Source organism: Bombina bombina, chromosome 5 (genome assembly GCF_027579735.1).
Source record: "Bombina bombina isolate aBomBom1 chromosome 5, aBomBom1.pri, whole genome shotgun sequence".
NCBI classification, from domain to species: Eukaryota; Metazoa; Chordata; class Amphibia; order Anura; family Bombinatoridae; genus Bombina; species Bombina bombina.
Genome location: NC_069503.1, coordinates 693,426,305 through 693,453,081, shown reverse-complemented (window position 1 = coordinate 693,453,081; position 26,777 = coordinate 693,426,305).

The window sequence follows — 26,777 nt, the reverse complement described above, 5'->3', positions numbered from 1 at the left end:
GTATATGGAGAATTTTTAAGTTACCATCAGTTTCCAAACTTTATCATCTCAATGTAAACTAGGCCTTAGCTAGGCCCTGGGCTCTGGCTGCTGTAACCAAATAGCGCAGCCCTGGCAGCACACAGATAAGGCAGCTCAGGCCTGACACTTACAATTATTATTGTGTATATATATATATATATATACTGTATATATATATATATATATATATATATATATATATATATATATATATATATATATATATACTGTATATACAGTTGCAAGAAAAAGTATGTGAACCCTTTGGAATGATATGGATTTCTGCACAAATTGGTCATAAAATGTGATCTGATCATCATCTAAGTCACAACAATAGACAATCACAGTCTGCTTAAACTAATAACACACAAAGAATGAAATGTTGCCATGTTTTTATTGAACACACCATGTAAACATTCACAGTGCAAGTGGAAAAATTATGTGAACCCCTAGACTAATGACATCTCCAAGAGCTAATTGGAGTGAGATGTCAGCCAACTGGAGTCCAATCAATGAGATGAGATTGGAGGTGTTGGTTACAGCTGCCCTGCCCTATAAAAAACACACACCAGTTCTGGGTTTGCTTTTCACAAGAAGTATTGCCTGATGTGAATGATGCCTCGCACAAAAGAGCTCTCAGAAGACCTACGATTAAGAATTGTTGACTTGCATAAAGCTGGAAAGGGTTATAAAAGTATCTCCAAAAGCCTTGCTGTTCATCAGTCCATGGTAAGACAAATTGTCTATAAATGGAGAAAGTTCAGCACTGCTGCTACTCTCCCTAGAAGTGGCTGTCCTGTAAAGATGACTGCAAGAGCACAGTGCAGACTGCTCAATGAGGTGAAGAAGAATCCTAGAGTGTCAGCTAAAGACTTACAAAAGTCACTGGCAAATGCTAACATCCCTGTTAGCGAATCTACAATACGTAAAACACTAAACAAGAATGGATTTCATGGGAGGATACCACAGAGGAAGCCACTGCTGCCCAAACAAAACATTGCTGCACGTTTACAGTTTGCACAAGAGCACCTGGATGTTCCACAGCAGTGCTGGCAAAATATTCTGTGGACAGATGAAACCAAAGTTGAGTTGTTTGGAAGAAACACACAACACTATGTGTGGCAAAAAAGAGGCACAGCACACCAACATCAAAACCTCATCCCAACTGTGAAGTATGGTGGTGGGGGCATCATGGTTTGGGGCTGCTTTGCTGCGTCAGGGCATGGACGGATTGCTATCATCGAAGGAAAAATGAATTCCCAAGTTTATCAAGACATTTTGCAGGAGAACTTAAGGCCATCTGTCTACCAGCTGAAGCTCAACAGAAGATGGGTGTTGCAACAGGACAATGACCCAAAGCATAGAAGTAAATCAACAACAGAATGGCTTAAACAGAAGAAAATATGCCTTCTGAAGTGGCCCAGTCAGAGTCCTGACCTCAACCCGATTGAGATGCTGTGGCATGACCTCAAGAAAGCGATTCACACCAGACATCCCAAGAATATTGCTGAACTGAACAGTTATGTAAAGAGGAATGGTCAAGGATTACCCCTGACCGTTGTGCACATCTGATCTGCAACTAAAGGAAACGTTTGGTTGAAGTTATTGCTGCCAAAGGAGGTTCAACCAGTTATTAAATCCAAGGGTTCACATACTTTTTCCACCTGCACTGTGAATGTTTACATGGTGTGTTCAATAAAAACATGGCAACATTTCATTCTTTGTGTGTTATTAGTTTAAACAGACTGTGATTGTCTATTGTTGTGACTTAGATGATGATCAGGTCACCTTTTATGACCAATTTGTGCAGAAATCCACATCATTCCAAAGGGTTCACATACTTTTTCTTGCAACTGTATATATATATATATATATATATATATATATATATATATATATATATATATATAAATTATTTTTATGTCATGTTAAGACTAAAATATATTTGTTAATCTGCTTTCAAAATATCATTATTGATAGTGTAATGATGCAATCTTTTATTTAAACACAGGCAACTTTTGAAACACCATTTAGCAAATTTGCTCAATGTCCTGAAGGATGCTCTACTTACACATTCCCTCTTATGCTGGGCCCTGCAAAGGTATGATGATTAGACTGGCTCTAAATACATATTAAAGGGACAGTCTACACCAGAATTTTTATTGTTTTAAAAGATAGATAATCCCTTTATTACCCATTCCCCAGTTATATTAATATACTTTTAACCTCTGAGATTATCTTGTATCTAAGCCTCTGCAAACTGCCCCTTTATTTCAGTTCTTTTGACAGACTTGCAGTTTAGCAAATCAGTGCCTGCTCCCAGATAACTTCACGTGCACGAGCACAGTGTTATCTATATGAAATACGTGAACTAACACCCTCTAGTGGTGAAAAACTGTTAAAATGCATTCTGAAAAGAGGTGGCCTCCAAGGTCTAAGAAATTAGCATATGAACCTCCTAGGTTAAGCTTTCAACTAAGAATACCAAGAGAGCAAAGCAAAATTGGTGATAAAAGTAAATTGGAATTTTTTTTAAAATTACATGCCCTGTCTGAATCATGAAAGTTTATTTTGGCCTAGACTGTCCCTTTAAGATACTATCAAGAATGTGTTCACATATTTAACACATATGAGGAAAAACTTTTGAAAATAAAAGAAACAAGGCACACACATAATTTTGTAACACAACTGACTTGACAGCAAGGGACAATACAATAGCATGTGGGCTTATTGATGTAGCTATAAAGGGATACTAAACCCAAATTTTTTTCTTTCATGATTCAGATAGAGCATGCAATTTTAAGCAACTTTCTAATTTATTCCTATTATCAATTTTTCTTCAGTCTCTTGCTATCTTTATGTAAAAAGCAGGAATATAAAGGTTAGGAGCCGGGCCATTTTAAGTTCAGCACCTTGGATAGTGCTTGCTTATTGGTTGCTGACATTTAGCCACCAATAAGCAAGCGTAACCCAGGTACTGAACCAAAATTGGTCCGGCACCTAAGCATTACATTCCTGCTTTTAAAATAAAGATAGCAAGAGAATGAAGAAAAATTTAATATAGGAGTAATTTAGAAAGTTGCTTAAGCTTGCATGATCTATCAGAATCATTAAAAATTGGGTTTAGTATCCTTTTAAGTATGTTATGTCTGCATTTTTGTTTTGTTTTTAATTAAAAAGAAATGGTTCCTGCCGGCAGAAACTATTTTAAAATATTATAAGAAAATAACTGAGTGCAGCTTCAGAACAAACAGACTCAAACTGGAAAAGTAAAACTTATAGTGAAAAGCCAGCAGCCAAAAGGGTTAATACATTTTTTTTAAAATTAAAGTGGGCATGTGAGAGAGTGAGAGTGTGTGTACGGTGAGTAAAATTGGTTGTTGGTTGACGCAATACCATGGTGTTACTGACAAAGCAAGAGTAAAACCACATTGCGCTAATTCAACCGATGACAAGTATGTGTGGTAATGGGATTGTGTGGACAAAGTAAAATGGGTGGCACAATAACATGGTGTTACTGACACACCACATTGCCCAAGTATGTGTGGTATAGAAAATGAGTGTGTAATTATGTATGCATGTGACTGTGTACTGTGTTGTATTTGTTCTTTGTTTTCATCATTGGTAACCTAAATAGAAAGTACAACAGCAGCAACTAGAGTTCCCGGGTTGAACATTGCTAATCATTCAGCAAAGGATATCAAGAGAATGCAGCTAATGTAATAATAGAAGGCATTGAGGGCTTCCGGTGAGACAGCGTGCACGTCAGCATCATGTGCACACGGCTCTGAGATGAAAGAGCGTTTGTGATCTACCCCTAGCAGCCTAGCTCCTGTTGGCGGGTTTTTCTACTGCCCAAGGAGGAGGATTGTCGCGTCCGACTGCACAGAGGAAGCCCTTCTAATGCCGCAAAATTATCGGGTGGCGCTGATACCAGCTATCGTAAGAAACCCCACATCCAGGTGCCCAAGCTAACCGGACGATCTAGCCAGCTATTGAAGAAGGTGGAAATCAACAGCGGTGTAAGAAGTTGTCTACTGAAAACTCAACAGACAACGGAGGTAACCGGAGGGAGGCTTCAGCATCAGGTGTCTATGCTACTTGTGATGTCTCCCGAGTGGAGCAGTGTCCTGAAGAAGACCAACCATCGGGACAGTCTAATAACGGTCTAGGTGGAAAGAAAGACACAACCGCAAGTATAGTGTGCATGGCACATTTTTGTTATGATATGGCCCTATTAATATAAAAAACATATGCATAGTATTCTACAGGTAAAAAATTATTACCTATTTAAGAGGCTCTTACTGCTTGCAACTATCCCTGCCTACTGTGTATGGCTTCAACATTAAAAACAAAAGGACTTTTCATGGTTTTTGCTGGGTATAAGCTAATGCTGTGTTTCTCTACCTTAATACCTAAGGCTAAATTTAACCCACGATCTGCTAAAGAAAGTCTGTTGTATAAAAAGAGAACTTGTTTCCTAGATGTTACTGGGACTTTTCTATTACCCCAGGGAGTAACCATATTTACGGACCAATAAAATTAGATTAAACCACGGTCAATTACATAAAGGAAAAAATTGTTTGACTGTTTGACTAACTGCATCGATTATTAAGTTATAAGTGTCCTGAAAAGGGAAAAGAAAAAAAAAAGCTGTGAAGGAATAATTGCAGGAGTGTTTTGAGCCACTCTGTGTAATACTGGCACAAAGGAAATTTTATTGTATTATTTTCTGTGAACACATGGTGAGGTACTGGATAAGAATACCGGCATGTAGGAAATGTTATTGTATTATTTTCTGTGAATTTATGGTGATGTACTAGATATAAATAGAATTGGTGGCCTATTTAAAATGTGTCTAAACTCTAAGAACAAAATGGTAAATGTTAAAGTGTTAATAGATTGATTAAAAAAGTATAGTCAGGATACTTGCAAGCAATTCCTAGGGTTCTGGCCCGCACCTGTGAACAAGATAATAATGGAAGTTTTTTTAGGCTAAGCTGTACGCTTTCCTGCTAAACTAAGTGTATTATTAATAATTAATTTGAGTTGCTATACATTACATTGTTATAAAGAAAAAACAAATATATGTCCACACCCCATGCCCTACATATAATAAGTGGACACTCATTTTTCACGTTACAGTGCACTGTCTTTAGCTTGATAGTTTGTAGTTTAAAGGGACATAATACTCATATGCTAAATCACTTGAAACTGATGCAGTATAACTGTAAAAAGCTGACAGGAAAATATCACCTGAGCATCTCTATGTAAAAAAGGAAGATATTTTACCTCACAATCTCCTCAGCTCAGCAGAGTAAGTTCTGTGTAAAAAGTTATACTTCACCTGCTCCCAGCTGCAGGTAAAAAAAAAAAAATGAAGAAATGAACAGCAGCCAATCAGCATCAGCAGTGCTGAGGTCATGAACTCTTACTGTGATCTCATGAGATTTGACTTATCTCTCATGAGATTTCATAGTAAACTTCCTTTACCTGATTGGTGAAATAATATGAGAGTTCACGATGCCCATCCTTTCAGTTGTCCTGGGAAAGACACACTAAAATGCTGCTTAGAAATCCTTTACAATGGGAGGTGGCTACTGAGGAACTTTTGAGGTAAAATATCTTTCTTTTTTACGTAGAGATGTTCAGGAGATATTTTCTAGTCAGCTTTTTACAGCTATGCTGCATCACTTTCAAGTGTTTAAACATTTGGGTATTATGGCCCTTTAACCTCCAAGGGAGGTATTATGGATTCACGCCTTGTGTAAGGCAACTATAGAGAGAAACAGTTGTTACTTTTTGCCCTATTCTTTTGGTTTATAAAAGAAATAAAAAAAATAATAGAAGGCATTTGGAAAGTTATTTATATTTGTATGCTATATCTGAAGGATCATAAAAGAAAGAAAAAATAGATTTCACTATGAAACCCAAAAATGTATTTTCATGATTCAGATAGGGCCTACATTTGTAAGCAACTTTTCATTTTATTTCTATTATCAATTTGACTTCATTATCTTGGTATCGTTCGTTGAAGGAGCAGCAATGCACTACTTGGAAGGAGCTAGCTGAACACACTGTTAATAAACCAATGACAACAAATCTTGTTCATTAACCCAAGAAGAGGAGCACTCTCAGTGAGAATTTAAAAAGTCACTTTTAATGTTCAATGGTTAAAACATCCACATTCTGATATTATGTTCACAAAGCGGCAATGCGGTTGAAGAAAAGGAGCTCACTCCTGGACTGGCTGCTGGCGCTTTTCGGCAATTGAAGCCGTAATCGTGGCTGCAGTCTTAGGTCTCATCTGACCTTTTATACACCCTCAGGTGTTCACAATGGGTAAATATAATTACCTGTGGTGAGGTCTCTAGTCTCCACCCCAAAATCGCTGATTTAGCAATTAATACCATCAACCTTCCTTATACAAAGTTCATATATATATATATATATATATATATATATATATATATATATATATATATATATATATATATATATATATATATATATATATATATATATATACAGAAAAAAATTATTTAAAACAATCAGCGGCAATATAACACTTTAATCAAAAACTATTGTATTCAAAAAGCTCACTCACTATGTGTTATTGCATAAACAAAACTGTGCCTCAACAGACTACATACCCTAGAGGTTTAAGTCCGCTATCTAAGTATAAACTGAATCTCCATAAAACATATAATGGATGTGTATTTCCAAAGGTAGAGACTTATTAGAATCGCTGTTGTTTGTGCTAATATGCTATACATATAATGATCATTAATATCATATTTACATGAAGGAGATGCATTAGGAAATTGTGTGCTGATTTTTTGCAGGCTACGCCTGTACAATGCCATTCATAAGTGACAATATATACCCAATTGTAAAGATATATGCATATACACAAACCTATCTTAACATATATGCACGCTAATTTACCACTTTATTTACTGGAGGACTTGTGAACATAATGACACCCCTAGGGTTACCAATGACCAGGGGAACTATCGATACGTTCTAAGTATGAAGCAATTAAGCTAGAGATAACATAGAGGGAGGAGCAGAAGAGGAGGGGAGGGGAAAATAGCTAATAAATTACTGGGAGAGATGCTAGAAATGGACACACAGGCACAAAACCACTTTCATTCCCAGAAATTGATAACGTCATATTCAGAATTAAATCCCTCCGGTACTTTGGTTCTGAGCCTATGTATCCGAAAGACCTCCCTTTTGGCCAGCAGTTTGTCCCTGTCCCCTCCTCTCTCCCTACACCTAAACACCTCTATTACTGTCCACCTCAAGGATTCAGCACTTTTACCGTGTACATGTTTGAAATGTTGCACTAGGGGGGTTGTTAGTTTCCCTAATTTTATGCTGCATAGTGCTCACGGATTCTATGTCTAATCTCTCTGCTCGTGAGTCCCACGTACTGTATCCCACAATTGATGCATGTGAGAAGATACACAAAATAAAATGTTCTACAATTGAGACAAGAGAAATGTTTAAATCTTTCTCCTGTAACGGAACTCATAAACCCCTCTCCAGTCTGAAGGTACTCACATGCAGTACTCTGAGGGTAACTGCCCCTGTAGGTACCTTTGAAACGTATCCAGCATTAATTGTTTGTCATTGTGGGCCAAAGCTGGGTCAGGGCTTTCTAGAAAAAAGCTTACTGTCTCCAGTCCTTTGTCATGGGGTATTGAGGAATACAAAGCAATGACATCTATGGTTAACCAATTGAAGTCTTCTTGCCAAGAAAAGGACTCCAGCTCTGTCAGCAGTTGCTTTGTATCCCTCAAGTAGCTATCCAATCCCTTAACCAGTGGCTGGAGGACAACATCCAGCCACTGAGAAAGGGGTTCAAACAGAGAATCTATACTACTGATGATGGGGCGGCCTCTTACATCAGATACGGACTTGTGGACTTTGCGTAAGAAATTGAAAATGGGGGTCACTGGGTTGTCAACCAAGAGAAAAACACTAGTGTTCTCATCTAGAAAACCTTCTTCCCTTCCATCATCAATTAACTGCCCAAATTAAGCCTTGAAACATTTCCCCGGGTTAAAGTTAAGGCTGTGATATTGAGAGGGGTCCGTTAATTGTCGTAATTCCTCCTTGACAAAAAAATGTCTATCCATGACAACAACAGCCCCCCCCTTATCAGCAGCCCTAATAACCAAATCCTTGTTGTCTCCCAATTGCTTGAGAATTAGCCTCTCATCATTACTCAGATTGACACAATGTTTTTCATTCCCTTTATATGTCAAAACGGTCAAATCTTGTTCAACCCTTTTTTGAATTTTTTTCCACAATGTTTCCTCTGGAATGGATAGGGTAGAATTTAGAGGCACTTTTGAAAGAGGGACTTCTGTCCTCTCTTCTGGAACCTCCAATGTACTGGCTCCTTCTGCATTAAGTGTCTCTAATGTCTCCAAATCACAGACCTCTTGAAATGTTGAATCATTATTTCCCTTAATGGTGTCAGTCTCTTTAGTGTTAGTTGTTCCATTCTCATTCCCATAGGCCTTATTTAAATGCTTTTTCAAAGTTACATTTCTGATCAATCTGTTGACATCCAAAAGTGTCTGGAAAAGATTAAAACTCTCTTCAAACCATAGCTCAACACTTTTATCTCCAAATTGCTTAGTGGATGCTCAGATAGATTGATGACAGAATTCAATTTGACTTTGTTTTTGATCTCCCCCTCCTTGGAGGTAAAGGTACCTCTTTCAGAATTCATTTTTCTTCCCCCCCCCCTTGAATCCTTTTGGGGGTCTGGAAAAAACCTGAGTGATGTCAGATCTGTCTGCCTCTCTAAATGCTGTTGTTGCACCACTTGCCACCGGTGTCTGCACCTGTCCAGTCTGGTACTTAGATACTGCACCTAAACCACTTTGCATTTTAGATTTGGCAGACAGATCTGTCCCTGCTATATTGGGTTCTGCCCTTCTTTCTCTCTCATCAACCTGAGGTAGAGCAGTCCCCTGAGTTACCCTCTTCATCATATGATTCAGCCTCACTTTCATTAAATGTTACTTTTTTGGTGTTATTATAGTAGGGACGGCCAGTTTTGTTATTTTTTCCTGATTTATTACCTTTAGACAACCTTTTCTGATCATTCTCCCTTCTATGATTTGTTCTTTGCCTCCTATTCCATATATACACTTTATTTCCATCATAATCTGACTGGTCTCTAAGGTATTTATCATGCTTTACTTCCATAATCAGGTGCTTGGCCTCCGCTACTAAATCCTGCAGGATCTTATCAAATTTACAATATTGCTCTTCTTTGCTACATGAATTTAGCTCTATCTGTAAAGCATCTATTTATTTAGATACAGCCAACAGCAATTTAGACTTAAAATTGATTAACATTCCCATTAGCCTTAAAGGGACAGTATACACTAATTTTCATATAACTGCATGTAATAGACACTACTATAAAGAATAATATGCACAGATACTGATATAAAAATCCAGTATAAAACTGTTTAAAAACTTACTTAGAAGCTGTCAGTTTGGCTCTGTTGAAAAGGTAGCTGGAAAGCCCACTGCAAGTGGCAAATAAGACACTCCCCCCCTCCCCCTTCTTTTGCATATGAAAAGACCCTTTACACAAACAGGAGCAAGCTGGAGTAGGTAGTCGAGCGTATTCACATAAAACTTTGGGGCTTGGTTAGGAGTCTGAAAATCAGAGCAATGTTATTTAAAAATAAGCAAAACTATACATTAATTTAAAAAAAAACCTTTATGGGCTATATAAATAGATTATCTACAAAACATTTATGCAAAGAAAAAATGAGTGTATAATGTCCCTTTAAGGAGCAATCAGATAATACCCCATTCCAAGTTTTTTTTAAATTCAATATCTTCTACTTGGAATGTAGGAAACTTGTTGACTCTAAGTCCTCTTGGGATAATCCCACATTTCAAATACGTTTGTAGAGTCCATATGTCCCATTTAAGTCTATTTTCTTTCACTAACAGAGACTCCATGATGTCAAACAGTTTGCTAAGAGAAAATAATGAATGATCAGTGAAAAACACAGTCTCTACTTCCAATAAATCTCCAACATGTTCATCTGCTGATTGTAGAGAATAAAATTTTACTATTTCATTGCGGTTTGTGTTCTGATCCATTTTTCAAATTTCAATGGCTCAGATTTATAACCCTTTTTTTGTTGACCCAAAAGTGCACTTCACAGAGACAAACCGTGAATAATATAATAACAGCAAACAGTGTGTAGGCACTTGTAACATCTGTTCCTTTAAGTGGGTATTTCCTATATGTCAATCATCCAATAAATAGCTTTTTCATACATCATCCTTTGCTTGGTATTATTTTCAGCATTCTAGACCTCGTTCTAGCTAGCTATTTTTTCTCCCAAGTTGAATTGAGTTTCCTATCAAGCTATCATTATTTGTTCCTGCCTTAGTTTCAAACGTCTACTTTCCTACTAGGGCTGCAACTAACGATTATTTTCATAATCGATTAATCGGTCGATTATTTTTTTGATTAATCGACTAATCAGATAAAAAATAACTTAATTAATTTTTTCCTATATTTAAAATAAAATCCACATACTGAGTGTTATAAATAAAAACTTCAGACTAAAACTTTACATTAAAACAACTGTTTTTTAATTTTTTAAGCAGCAGAACAAATTTTTATAATTAAACAAAACAAAACCTCTCTGTTTGAAAAGAGGTAGACTACCACTGTTTATAACATTCTGTTATTCACTCTTTCAGAAACTTTGCATTAATTGCAAAAATGTCAACATGTCCACATGCTCCTGGCTGAGGCTGGTGTTGAGGTGCCTGAGATGCATAAATAGGGTTTTGCCAATTTCACCAAGGTGTGCTATTTGTCTTTGTTAGTTCTCCACCAATGCAAGGGGCCTCTTAATAAAGTAAGCCTGGACTTCATTTTAACATAAAATTATTTTGAATAACTATATGCAGTGGTAAATAACCATCTATAAGGGTGGGGGGAAAAATATCTAGTCCTCTCTTAAAATAACAGATATATATATATGAATTTGGTATGTATTCCAATTAATTAAAAATAGAAAAAAGAAAACAAAAGGCAAAGGGCTAAAGACTATACATCCGTTACAGGACACAGCCTTGCACATTTATCTATAGAGTACATATATCATCAATAGCAAGGGATCCGCTAAAAATTGTGCAAACAGGTAATAGTGACATCAGTTCATAAAACAAATGCCATCAATCTAGGACTAGGTGTAAATAACAAGCTTGGCACTATATCATGCAAAGCATAGTCCCAAATCACCTGATTTTATATAAACAATCCAAATTATGACTCCTATTTTATTTCTGGGTTGCACATAAGACAGGAGTAGTTGTAAACTTAAAAAGAAACTTATAGTGTCCTAAAAAAGTGAAAAGTAAAATGTCTGTAGACGTCCTTTAGGCTAAGGTCATAACCATAAAACACAATACTATGTGCAGGAGCTCGTTGAAGTAAAGCAGCTGGTGCTGCGCACAGACCAACTAATTGCAAACCAACTAATCGATTATGAGATTCGTTGACAACTATTTTCATAATCAATTATGCTGATTAGTTGTTGCAGCTCTATTTCCTACCATCCGGTAGAAGTACTCATCTTACCGGCTTGTTCCCAGATCCATCCTCCACTCTGTGGGACTCCTGTCAGCTTGTGTCGACACACGCTGAACCTACCTCTACTGTCACTAGGAAGAGCAGCTCTGTGTACGTTGTCTGCAGACCTACGAACACTGGGAAGTGTAACAACTCCTGATCTGCTCCCTCGCTCTCCAGGACTCCCATCCTAGCTTTGCGGTAAGCTCTCCTTCTGCTATCAGCACTTAGTTATTTGCTTTACCTTTTCCTTGTGCCTCAAGGTAATCTGTAATAAATATCTCTAAGCGTGTTCCGGTCTCTCTCACACCACTTGCTGTACTGCTGCTACAATTCAGCTGTATTGGTAATGAAAGAGATCCCTACATACACTAAAACCGTCTGGAGAATTTCATATACCTAAAGTTACAGGTATATTCGTTCCTTTTCACAGACACATTAAGACCTTGCTCCACAGTTGTGGTTCATATCACATTTTATGAGAGAAAATCATAAAAAAAAATATTTTACCATTTCTGAAACAAATTCTATTAATGAAAATATATTTGGATTAACTGGTACATTATCTCACATTGTTACAGCACCTGATGAACAACTATAATAATTAGCCTGAAGCAGTCCCAATGCTCAATACTAGAGCGAAGAACTATGTAATGGTTCTTAATCCCACCTCACATGCTGTCCCTCACACAGTAGATATCCAGAATAGTTCAAGAACCTTTGCCAAACCACTGAACCAGTCCTGGGGGATACCCAGATGGCCTCTTGCTTAATACACTCACAGCGTCAATGGTAAAAATAGAAATTTAGAACTGAGAGCCTGCGGGCCTTCGTGGGTCCCCTGTTCGGTTCACTCGATGTCGGCGATGTCATTCTGTCACAATCTCCTCGTGTAGGTGGGTGGAAGTGGTTAGTGCAAGGGAAATCCTCACTGATGTGCTACACTCAGTTTCAAGTCACCAAATCTTGTTCATCATCCAAAAAAGAGGAGCACTCTCAGTGAGAATTTAAAAATTCACTTTTAATGTTCAATGGTTAAAACATCCACATTCTGCTAGTATGTTCTGAAAACGGCAAAGCGGGTGAAGAAAAGGACCTCACTCCTGGACTGGCTGCTTTGGACGCGTTTCGGCAATAGAAGCCTTAATCGTAGCTGCAGTCTTAGGTCATTGGGTAAAAACAATTACTTGTAGTGAGGTCTCTAGTCTCCACCCCAAAATCTCTGATTTAGCAATTAATACCATCAACCTTCCTTATACAAAGTTCATATATATACAGAACAAAATATTTAAAACAATCAGCGGCAATATAACACTATAATCAAAAACTATTGTATTCAAAAAGCTCACTCACTATGTTTTATTGCATAAACAAAACTGTGCCTCAACAGACTACAGAGGTTTAAGTCCGCTATCTTAGTATAAACGGAATCTCCATAAAACATATAATAGATGTGTATTTTTAAAAGTAGAAACTTATTAGACTCTCTGTTGCTTGGGCTAATATGCTATACATATAATGATAATTAATATGATATTTACATGAAGGAGATGCATTAGGAAATTATGTGCTGATTTTTTGCAGAATACGCCTGTACAATACCATTCATAAGTGACAATATATACACAATTATAAAATGATATATGCATATCCACAAACCTATCTTAACATATATGCACGCTAATTTACTACTTTATTTACTGGAGGACTTGTGCACATAATGAAACCCCTAGGAAAACCGATGACCAGGGGAACTATCAATACATTCTAAGTATGAAGCAATTAAGCTGGAGAGAACAGAGAGGGAGGAGCAGAAGGAGAGGGGAAGGGGTAAATAGCCAATAAATTACTGAAAGAGATGCTAGAAATGGACACACAGGCACAAAACCACTTTCATTCCCAGAAATTGATAACATCATATTCGCAATTTAATCCCTCCAGTACTCTGGTTCTGAGCCTGTGAATCCAAAAGACCTCCCTTTTGGCCAGCAGTTTGTTCCTGTCCCCTCCTCTCTCCCTACACCTAACCACCTCTATTACTGTCCACCTCAAGGATTCAGCAGTTTTACTGTGTACATGTTTGAAATGTTGCTCTAGGAGGGTTGTTAGTTTCCCTAATTTTATGCTGAATAGGTGAACAATAAAATGCTCTACAACGGAACTAATAAACCTCTCTCCAGTCTAAAGGTACTCACATGCAGTACACTGAGGGTAACTGCACCTGTAGGTACCTTTGAAACTTATGCAGGATGAATTGTTTGTCATTGTGGGCCTTAGCTGGGTCGGGGCTATCATATTGCCAATATACTTGCCTCTCTTAAAGGCATATCTACAATCCTTGGCTACCACGTTCACCAAGCCATCATCTGCTATAAGCATCTGGAAATGTTTCCGGATTATGTTACAGACTTGGTAGAATTGGTTGCTGTATTAGGTAATTAATTAAACCCCCTCAAATTTTTCCTTTTCACAAGCTCTCTGTTTTAGAAATTAATTTCTATGTTTTGCTTGCGCTAACCACTCCCACCCACCTACACGAGGAGATTGCAACAGAATGATGATGTCACCCGCCGACATCAAGTGAACCGAACAGGGGACCCAAGAACACCCGCAGGCTCTCAGTTCTAAATTTCTATTTTTACCATTGACGCTGTGAGTGTATTAAGCAGGAGGCCGCCTGGGTATCCCCCAGGACCGGTTAAGTAGTTTGGCAAAGGTTCTTGAACTATTCTGGATATCTACTGTGTGAGGGACAGCATGTGAGGTGGGATTAAGAACCATTACATAGTTCAATGAAATAGACAAATTTTATTCTCTACAATCAGCAGATGAACGTGTTGGAGATTTACTGGAAGTAGAGACTTATCATTCATTATTTTCTCTTAGCAAACTATTTGACATCATGGAGTCTGTTAGTAAAAGAAAATAGATTTAAATGGGACATATGGACTCTACAAAAGTATTTGAAATGTGGGATTATCCCAAGAGGATTTAGAGTTAACAAGTTCCTCACATTCCCAGTAGAGGATATTGAATTTATAAAAGTTTGGAATTGGGTATTATCTGATTGGTCCTTAAGGCTAATGGGGATGTTAATCGATTTTAAGTCTAAATTGTTGTTGGCTGTATCTAAAGAAATAGATGCTTTACAGATAGAGCTAAATTCACATATCAAAGAAGAGCAACATTGTAAGTTTGTTAAGATTCTGCAAGATTCAGTAGCAGAGGACAGCTATGGGGGCAAACTTTTCCCCTCCTATGTCAACCTGTTTATGGGTTGGTGGGAGCTGTTCCACATCTATGGATGTGGTGAACACCCAAGGAAGAAAATTATATACTACCAAAGGTATATAGACAATCTTTTGATTGTCTGGAATGGGAACAAGGAGGAGGCAGAGAGCTTTGTTGGTTTACTAAATAAAAATGAAGTTGGGATTCAGTTTACTTATGAATAAGTGGCTGTGACAACGAAACTTCACTATATAATGTGCTAATAAACTTTTTTAAGTGCTGGGGATCCTGCTTCTTTTGATTATATGTCTCAGGACTTGGCAGCGTCCTGAAGTCTTCCGTGCACTTGTCCTTTTGCAGTGTGCTGTTCCCATTGTTTAGAGTTGTATGAATTTGTGGGTAAAGAAGTGAATTACTTTGATGTCACTCTATCAGGTACAACAGATGGCAAGTATATAGGAAACCAATCTCTGGCAATACTCTCCTCCATGCCCGGAGCGGCCATCCCAAAAGAGTCTTTAAATCTGTCCTTAAAGGACAATTTATTAGACTAAGAAGAAATTGCTCAAGGGATGAAGAACATGAGAGACATGTAAAGGATTTGGAGGAGAGGTTTTACAACAGAGGCTATAAGAGCAAAGATGTAGTAGCCTCAAAAAAGAACATAGCAGCCAAAAATAGAAATGAATTTCTAAAACAGAGAACGTGTGAAAAGGGAAAATTTGAGGGGGTTTAATTCATAACCCAATACAGCAACCAATTCCACCAAGTCTGTAACAAAATCCGGAAACATTTCCAGATGCTTAAAGCAGATGATAGCTTGGTGGACGTGGTAGCCAAGGGTTGTAGATAGAGGCAAGTCAATTGGTAATATGATAGCCCCGACCCAGCTAATGCCCACAAGGACAAACAATTCATCCTGGATACGTTTCAAAGGTACCTACAGGTGCAGTTACCCTCAGTGTTCTGCATGTGAGTACCTTCAGACTGGAGAGGGGTTTTATGAGTTCCGTAATAGGAGAAAGATTTAAACATTTCTCTTGTCTCAATTGTAGAGCATTTTATGTTGTGTATCTTCTCACATGCATCAATTGTGAGATACAGTACTTGGGACTCACGAGCAGAGAGAATAGACATAGAATACGTGATTACCTATGCAGCATAAAATTAGGGATACTAACAACGCCCCTAGTGCAACATTTCAAATATGTACACGGTAAATGTGCTGAATCCTTGAGGTGGACAGTAATAGAGGTGGTTAGGTGTAGGGAGAGAGGAGGGGACAGGGACAAACTGCTGGCCAAAAGGGAGGTATTTCGGATACACAGGCTCAGAACCAGAGTAACGGAAGGATTTAATTCCAAATATGACGTTATCAATTTCTGGGAATGAAAGTGGTTTTGTGCCTGTGTGTCCATTTCTAGCATCTCTCCCAGTAATTTATTGGCTATTTGCCCCCTCCCCTTTTCTTCTGCTCCTCCCTCTCTGTTCTCTCCAGCTTAATTGCTTCATACTTAGAATATATTGATAGTTCCCCTGGTCATTGGTATCCCTAGGGGTGTCATTATGTGCACAAGTCCTCCAGTAAATAAAGTGGTAAATTAGCGTGCATATATGTTAAGGTTTGTGGATATGCATATATCTTTTTATAATTGTGTATATATTGTCACTTATGAATGGTATTGTACAGGCATATTTTGCAAACAATCAGCACATAATTTCTAATGCATCTCCTTCATGTAAATATCATATTAATTATCATTATATGTATAGCATATTAGCACAAGCAACAGACAGTCTAATAAGTCTCTACTTTTGAAAATGCACATTTATTATATGTTTTATGGAGATTCAGTTTATACTAAGATAGCGGACTTAAACCTCTAGGGTATGTAGTCTGTTGAGGCACAGTTTTATTTATACAATAACACAAACAGCTAGATTACGAGTTTTGAGCGCTATAGGGATTTTAACGACCGCCACAAAAGTAAGTTTTAAAAAAGCAGGCTTGTGCGGGCAAAATGGTTGCATTGAGCTCCATACCACACCGAAATCAATCGCTGCTTTGACGTGCTCATGCGCGATTTTCCCATAGACATCAATGGGGAGAGCCAGCAAAATAAAAGCCTAAAACCTTCGATCGCGGAATGAAAAGCTTCATAACGCAGCCCCATTGATGTCTATGGGGAAATAAAAAGTTACGTTTAAACCTAACACCCTAACATAAACCCTGAGTCTAAACACCCTAATCTGTCACCCCCGACATCGCCGCCCCTACATACAGTTATTAACCCCTAATCTACCACCCCCGATATCGCTGCCTCCTACATTAACTAAATAATAAATATTTTAAAATAAATACAAACTTGCCTGTAAAATAAAACTTAAGCTAGCTACAATATAACTAATAGTTATATTGTAGCTAGCTTAGGTTTTATTTTTATTTCACAGGTAAGTTTGTATTTATTTTAACTAGGTAGACTAGTTAGTAAATAATTATTAACATTTAATAACTACCTAGTTAAAATAAATACAAATTTACCTATGAAATAAAACCTAACCTGCCTTACACTAAAACCTAACATTACAAAAAAATTAAACACTAAAATTAATAAAAATAACTAAATTACATTTAAAACCCCCCACTAAAATACAAAAAATAAGAAACAAATAAAAAAAATAAAAAAGAATTACACCTAATCTAATAGCCCTATCAAAAAAAAGCCCCCCAAAATAAAAAAACCCCTAGCCTACAATAAACTACCAATGGCCCTTAAAAGGGCCTTTTGTGGGGCATTGCCCCAGAGATAACAGCTCTTTTACCTGTGAAAAAAAATACAAACACCCCCCCAACAGTAAAACCCACCACCCCCACAACCAACCCCCCCAAATAAAATAACTATTGAAAAAAAACTAAGCTCCCCATTGCCCTGAAAAGGGCATTTGTATGGTCATTGCCCTTAAAACGGCATTTAGCTCTTTTACATGCCCAGACCCTAAACTAAAAATAATACCCACCCAAATAAACCTAAAAAAACCTAACACTAACCCCTGATGATCCACTTACAGTTATTGAAGTCCCGCTTGAAGGATCCATCCTGCCGGCGAAGTCATCTCATCATCCATGCGGCAAGAAGTCTTCATCCAGGTGGCCGCTTCCATCTTCATCCAGACGGCGAAGTCCTCATCCAGGTGGCAAGAAGTCTTCATCCAGACGGCATCTTCTATCTTCATCCATCCGGCGTGGAGCGGGTCCATCCTGAAGACATCCAGCGCGGAGCAACCCTTTCATACTGTCTCCACCGTACAATGGAACTTCAATGCAAGTGACGTCATTCAAGATGTCATCCCTTGCATTCCTATTGGCTGAAAGATTTCAATCAGTCAATAGGATTAGAGCTGCTAAAATCTTAATGGCTGTTACAAGAGAGCTCAATTCTATTGGCTGATTGGAACAGCCAAAAGGATTTTAGCAGCTAATCCTATTTGCTGATTGGAACAGCCAATAGGATTTTAGCAGCTCTAATCCTATTGGCTGATTAAAATCTTTCAGCCAATAGGAATGCAAGGGACGCCATCTTGGATGACGTCACTTGCATTGAAGTTCCAGTTTACGACGGCGACCGTATGAACAGGATGCTCCGTGCCGGATGTCTTCAGGATGGACCCGCTCTGCGCCGGATGGATGAAGATAGAAGATGCCATCTGGATGAAGACTTCTTGCCGCCTGGATGAGGACTTCGCCGGCTGGATGAAGATCGAAGAGGCTGCCTGGATGAAGACATCTTGCCGCATGGATAATGACTTCGCCGGCTGGATGGATCCTTCAAGCGGGACATCAAGAACTGTAAGTGGATCGTCAGGGGGTTAGTGTTAGGTTTTTTTAAGGGTTTTTGGGTGGGTATTATTTTTAGTTTAGGGTCTGGGCATGTAAAAGAGCTAAATGCCCTTTTAAGGGCAATGCCTATACAAATGCCCTTTTCAGGGCAATGGGGAGCTTCGTTTTTTTTAGATAGTTATTTTATTTGCGGGGTTGGTTGTGGGGGTGGTGGGTTTTACTGTTGGGGGGGTGTTTGTATTTTTTTACAGGTAAAAGTGCTGTTATCTTTGGGGCAATGCCCCACAAAAGGCCCTTTTAAGGGCCATTGGTACTTTATTGTAGGCTAGGGTTTTTTTTATTTTGGGGGGCTTTTTTATTTTAATAGGGCTATTAGATTAGGTGTAATTCTTTTTTATTTTTGATAATTTGTTTCTTATTTTTCGTAATTTAGTGGTTCTTTTGTAATTTAGTTATTTTATTTTTTGTTAATAGATACTTTTTGAAATTTTTAGAGTAGTGTTAGGATTTTTTTTTTTTTCTTTATTAGTTTTTTATTGAAATTTTTATGGATAAAACCAATACAAAATCAAAAAGTGCAACATCAGCGCTGTGATTACATATTTCTTGACATATCAATGAGAGAAGAAACAAACTCAAAGTCATTAGTTCATTCTAATATTACAGCTGTTGTGATCTAGGTCCTCTTACACAATTAGAATTACTACTTTGATAAGATTCTGGAGTTTGATTTAGTCATGATCACAGCGTTAGCATTAGTATTAACATGTGAGTACAATAACATCAATATAACAAAAAACTCGAAACAACTACTTCCTGCAGAGAGCGCCTTGTCTTGTTCTCATCTAGCTAGTATTCGGGATTGGCTAGTCAGGTAGCTAAAGAACTTGTTATCTATATGTGTTTAAAGTTGTTTAATAGCTCCGAAATAAGACTCCCAGTAAAACCACATGTCGTTGTATGTTGCCAACTGGTTTGTTTTAAAATAATAATATCTTTCTAGCAACAGGGCTCCTTTCACCCTTTCCCTCCACTCATCTATTGTAGGGATCTTGTCAGTTTGCCACGCAGCTGCTAGGAGCTGCTTAGCTGAATTAAGCATAATATGACCAAGGTTCCTTCTTATTTTACATTTAATATTACTTAACATATTGAATAGACAGTTTTGGGGTGAAAGGGCAACATCGCAGGCTAAAGCCAGATTTATTTCATCTATTATCTTTCCCCAATATGTGTTTATTGTAGGACATGACCACCAGATGTGGCCCATAGTGCCTACTTCCTCCTTACATCTCCAACATTTTTCATTGGCTAAGGGAAAGAGATGTTTCATTCTATTTGGTGTTAGATACCAACGAAACAATACTTTGTAATTTGTTTCTAAAGCTGCAGTAGTGTGTGCTGAGTGAGCTATGGTCCTAAATATATTTTCCCATATCTTAGGGTCTTGGGGTCCCAGTAGATCTCTCTCCCAACTTTTCACATAATTATGAGGGTTGGGTTTTGTGGCTGAGAGCAACAGTTTATACATAGAGGAGATAATCCCTTTTGGTGTAAAGCTAGATAGGCACATCTGTTCAAATATCGTTAAGGGCCTTGTCAACATTGTTCTGTTCCTGTGTGTCATGATGTAGTGGCGTGACTGATGGTACCTCATCCACTGACTAAAAAACCGACCACCCATTTCCTGTAGGTCATCAATAGGCAACAATTTCTCCTTTCTGAGTAATATTGTGACTGGAATGTGACCCTTTAGACTATTGTCACCCTCTGTATTATGATTCTGGCCTTCTAGAAACTCTGGGTTAGCTATAATTGGTGTCAAGGGTGAATGGGCACTGGATATTCCCTTATATCTATCTCGGATGTATATCCAATCCGATATAGTCGACACTACAGTGGCTGTGAAAGTGTTCTGAGATTTAGCTAAAGCTGTAGGTAACCAGCACATACTTCCTAGTTGGGGTACCCCTGAGATGTCATGTTCTAATTGTATCCAGTGTTTAGAGTCACAACCATTATTTCTACTCCATTCTAAAATTCTTTGTAGGGAAATAGCTTGTTTATATAATAATATATTAGGGACTCCCAGTCCTCCCGAGTCTTTATTAGCATACAGTGAGATTTTGGATACTCTTGGCGGTTTCCCTTTCCATATAAAGCTGTTCATTATTTTCTGTATTTTTCGTATGTATATGAGAGTATGTGGTAAGGGTAAGGTTTGTAATATATACAAGACTTTTGGCAGGAGTACCATCTTAACCGTATTCATTCTCCCTATCCAAGATATATTTTTAGACATCCAGGATGAGGCCTGAGTAGAGATTGTTTGTAATAGCCTAGTGTAGTTAATAGTGCGAATTGAGTCCAGACTGCTTGTTAAATGTATACCCAAATATTTTATGGCTTTCGTCTGAATCGCAAAATCACATTTATTTTGTATAGTAGTGATAGTGTTTTGGGGAATATGTAGTGGCAAAAGTTCCGATTTATTAGTATTTACTGAAAAGTTTGATACTTCTCCATACCCTTTCAATTCCTTCTGCACCGCGGGGAGAGACCTCAAGGGATTTGACAGAGACATCAGAACGTCATCTGCAAACATGGATAGCTTATATTCTCTGTTTTTAACAATTATACCTCCAATGTTTTCGTTTAGTCTAATTTGACATGCAAAAATTTCAAGTGATAAAATAAATAGTAAAGGGGACAGTGGGCAGCCCAGTCGGGTACCATTTCGGATTTCAAATTGTTCAGAAAGAGTACCATTTATTCTAATTTGGGCTGTGGGGAAGGAATATAGGGCCATAATTTTGTTTATAAATGCATTTGGTATGTTAAATTTGGTGAGTACTGATTCCAGAAAGGTCCAATCTAGTCTATCGAACGCTTTCTCAGCATCCATTGATAATAGCACTGAAGGTATTTTGTTCTTATTGATAAATTCTATAATGTTTAAAAGTTTCACAGTATTGTCCCGGGCCTCTCTCCGCGGCACAAAACCCACTTGGTCTGGAGAGATTAATGATGGGAGAAGAATGTTTAGCCTAGAGGCCAGGACCTTGGCAAAAATTTTTAGATCAAGGTTCTGTAAAGAAATGGGTCGAAAATTAGCTGGGGTGTTGGGCTTTTTCCCCGGTTTGGGAAGGACTGTGATAACTGCTTGTAACATTGTTTCCGGTAGGTCGTCTCCTTTGTCTATTTGTTGAAATGTATTTAGTAGGTGGGGTGTCAATATATGTGAATATAGTTTATAGTAAGAACCCGAGAACCCGTCTGGGCCAGGTGCTTTTTCAGGTTTTAATGACTTTATTGCATCGCTGATTTCCTTATGGCTTATTGGTGCCTGTAACAGTTCACTGTCCTTTTCTGAAATGGTTGGGACCTTAACTGTCTTTAAATATTCATTGCATTTATTTTTGTGATCTATTTGGGACCTGTTAGGGAAGAGGTTATATAGTGTGTGGTAATATTGTTTAAATGTGTCTGCTATCTGTTTGGTATCTTCTACTTTCTCCCCTCTAGAGTTATTAATTGTATGAATATAAGTTTTTGCTTGTTTGGTTTTAAGTAGTCTAGCCAACTGTCTGCCAGGTTTCCCAGCCTCACTATAAAATTTCTGTTTAAGTTTGAAAGCTATTCCTTGGGCTTTGATATGTAGGTGAGAAGTTAATTTTGATCTGTAAAATTTTAATTGTTGGAAAATAGAATCATTTTGTGGATGGAGTTTGTGTAAGTAATCTAGTTGTGAGATTTCCTTGGCAATGTGTTGATATTCCTCCCTCTGTTTTTTTATTTTTTTGGCTCTAATTTGGATCAGTAAGCCTCTTATGTAACTTTTATGTGTTTCCCACACTGTTGCTGGTGGCATATCTTCTTGGACATTTCTATGAAAAAATTCTTGTAATTCAGTTTCCAGAGTCTTATGTGTCTCTGGATCTAGAAGCAATGATTCGTCTAATCTCCAACTGAATTCTCTGATTGGGGCTGATGGCCAATTGATAGAGCATCTGACCATAGAGTGGTCTGACCATGCAGTGTGTGTAATATTCGTTGTAATTGCGTGGGATAGGGTAATGTGATCGAGAAAAATATAGTCAATCCTTGAATGGGATTTATTTGGACTGGAAAAAAAGGTGTAATCTCTCCGTACCGGGTTGGCTACTCTCCAAGGGTCATGTAGTCCAAGTGTCTTAACAAGATTCCACATGGCTTTAAGTTTGTTATGTGCGATGTGTATATTTGGGTTGGAGCTGTCTAATTTAGGATTTAAAGGCAGATTAAAATCACCCATAACTATCAGTTGTCCCTTTTGTATGTCTTGTATTAGAGGTATTATTGATTTATAAAAGGCTGCTTGTTTTTGATTGGGAGCGTAGATATTAACGAGCGTGACTACTTTGTTATAAAGGACACCACACACCGCTAGGAACCTGCCATCTGTGTCTTTTTTCTGATCAATTAATTGGAAGGGTATGGAGCTACGTATGAGGATGCTGACCCCATTTATCTTTTTCTTAGGGTGAGAGCTATGGAAGTGTTGAGAGAAGTTATTATAGAAATATTTGGGGATGGAGCCTCTTTTGAAATGTGTTTCCTGCAAACCTATGATCTCCCCTCCCTTTTGTGCTATGTCTCTCATAGCTAGCGATCTTTTATTAGGGACATTGAAACCCTTTACATTTTGTGTGACAAAATGAATATTTTTATCTGTCATGGTGTTACCTTATCAGCTCCTACTCTGTTCTCATATAACATATTGATCCCGGAAATGGTGTTTCGTCTCTGCAGTATGAAACCTATAAATAGTCTAACAAAAAAAACTATAACAAAACAATAGAACATTAAAACATGAAAAACATAAACATTTTTAACTCTATATAAACAATAGAGGGAAATAGCAAAGAATTCCTGGGAGGAAAACATTCAGCCCTCGAAGTACAGCTATGCATATAACATTCTATCTAACCTGTCAATTTTTCAGTTGGCATGAGATCTTAAGATACGAATAACTAGTGTTCATAGTAAGACCTTTGAAGCCATCCTGAGGTCTCTTTTATTAATATGCGTGAGGCTTTTCTCACTCTGGTAACCTAAAACACCCAGAGAATCTTCTTTTTTTTTTTTTTTTTTTTTATTATAAAAGGATACTGTCCACCAGTTCAGGCTTTGAAGTCTGAGGAAGAAGGGTTCTTTGTTCGTCCACTGCGAACCATCTGCCACTCCTTACGTTGCGGTAGCGGGGTTGTTTGTGAGATAGAAGTGGCAGTGGAGTCCTGTCCATTAACAGTGTCCCCATCTGGTGAAGGGATTTCCAGCTTCCTGCAGAAGTCTTCGATTTCTGTGATAGATGAGCAAATTGCTCTCCTATTTTTCCAGATGACTGTGAGTTGGAAAGGATGACCCCATCTATAGGGTATGTTTCTGGCTTGAAGATGTTTTGTGAGGATTGAGAGTTCTTTTCTCCTGGCCAGAGTTCTAGCCGATAAGTCAGCGAAGAATTGCAAAGTAGCTCCATCTTTTTGTATAGGTCTCTTATCTCTAGCTGCTGTCATGAGGCGCTCCTTCATTTGATAATTTGTTATTTTTATGATCACATCTCTGGGAGGTGCCGCTTCAGGGGGTCTGGATCTTAAGGCACGATGGGCTCTGTCTATTCCTACTTCAGAATTATCTGTAGGATCTCTGAGCTGAGAGAATAAGGATTGTAGGTATTCTTGTAGAGTTGAAGAGTCAACTGTTTCCGGGATACCACGTATCCTGATGTTTTGCCTTCTGGACCTATTCTCTAAGTCCTCTATTTTATCTTCTAACTGACGGACAGTTTGGTCTTGAAGGTCCAGATGATCATTCACTTTTGAAATGCATAAATCATGTTCCTGAACATGTTCTTCCAAAACATTAACTCGATTCCCTATTTCTGTGATATCTCTTTTCAACTCTGATATTTCATCTTTAATACACTGTTTTACTTGAGTAATGAGTGAAGAAAAATCTTGCTTTGATGGTATAGAAGAGATCACTGATTGTGGAATAGAGACCATGTTGTCTTCCCCATCTGAAGCAGAGTCAGAGGAGCTAGATGAATGTAGGAATTGAGATTTTTGCGGTGTAATGGGGTCATCTAGTGGTGTGGGTAAAGCTGCTGCTTTAAGGTATTTATCCATTGAAGGATTGCTTCTGTTCCCATTTTTGTTTTGTTTAACTTTTTGTGGATCTTTTTTTTGGCGACATTTTGATTGCAGGTGTCACTGTGGCTTTTGAAGTTTGCTCTAAATGTGTGTTAATTTCTGTAAATAATGCCTCAGTACAGTTGGCAGCAGCAAGACATATAGATTTTCAGCCAGTCACAGCAATAGGAGCAAATATCTTGTTGAGATTGTGATTGCATATATTATCAGCTGGGTTATAGACAGAGATTCCCCCTGTGTTAATGCATAATAGATTCTAGCCTCAGTGTTAATAATGCTGCATGTCAAATACAGCTATGAAAGAATTAGATCTGTATTCTCATGTAGATTCTTGCAATTTTCTTATTTAAACATTTTCAGCTTCAGTGCAATCCCTACCGGAAGGGCATAGATTAACTTAACATTTGTTCTAGGTTTTTGTTAGAGGGGCCCATCGATAAGCCTAAATAGTTGAACATATACCCCTTCATTTCTGGATATACTGAGTATGAGAGAAAATCTCCTGTAAGCTCTGTTTGTGCCAAACATGCGCTGGGTATTCTGTGTCTCTATTCAGATTATTACCAAAGTCTGTCTTTTTATTGGTATGCATCCACGATGCCCTTGTCTGCAAAATCCCCTTTGTAAATCGCGCTGCAAGGTGAGCTATTCAATCTGACCTTATGTCTTTATATCTGTTTTACTTTATGTTCAGCGCGGGCTGGGCAGGCCTCATTGTAATCCTAAGTGCGTATGACTCACCAAGATGGCGCTCGGCATCGGCGATCAGGATTCCCTCGTGTGCAGTAACAGGCCGACTACCACTCACGACAGCATCGCTTACTCAGTGTGAGTCCTCTTTCTTGCTTGCGACTCAAGCGGTAAAAGCCCATACAGTGTAGAATACCTTCATGCAGTTTACCGTTCCGGTTAGTGACACAAGGCCTGTGATTATTAGGAGGTGTCTGCCAAATCACGTAACTCACAGAAACGGTCTTTCAGTAGTCAGTCTTTGTTCTAGCTTAGTTGTGGCGTAATAAAACTGTGTTTATTAGGCGAGAGAGCCAGGTTTTAAGGGCTTGCATTGTACTTTCTCGGGCTGAAGCACCGGAGCTCACCTAATGTGCGGCCATCACTATCCAGTGCCGGCTCCGCCCCCCTCAGTGTTAGGATTTTTTTAGTGTGTAGTTTAGTTTAATTTAATTGGTAGTTTGTTTAATTGTAATAATTATCTTAGTTTAATTGTTAGTTTAAAAATAATTTATTTCATTTGACAGGTAAGTTTTAATTTAATTTAAGATAGGGAAATTGTAATTTTAATATAAAGTTAGTGGGGCGTTAGGTTTAGGGGTTAATAGTTTATTTTAGTATATTTTGTTGTGGGGGTTTTCGGTTTAGGGGTTATTAATTTATTTAAGTATATTTCATTGTGGGGGGCTTGAAGTTTAGGGGTTGATAGGTTTATTATAGCGGTGGTGTGGGCGGACGGCAGATTAGGGGTTAATTATATTTAAATAGTTTTTGCGATGCGGGAGTGCGGCGGTTTAGGGGTTAATAGGTTTATTATAGTGGTGACGATGTCGGGAGCGGCGGAATAGGGGTTAATAAATGTATTATAGTGTTTGCGATGCGGGAGGGCCTTGGTTTAGGGGTTAATATGTAGTTTATGGGTGTTAGTGTACTTTTTAACACTTTAGTTATGAGTTTTTTGGTACAGCTTTGTAACGTAAAACTCATAACTACTGACTTTAGATGGTGGTACAGATCTTGTGGTTATAGAGTGGACCGCTCACTTTTTGGCCTCCCAGACAAACTCGTAACACCGGCGCTATGGGAGTACCATTGAAAAAGGACTTTTTCAAAAGTGCGGTACTGACGT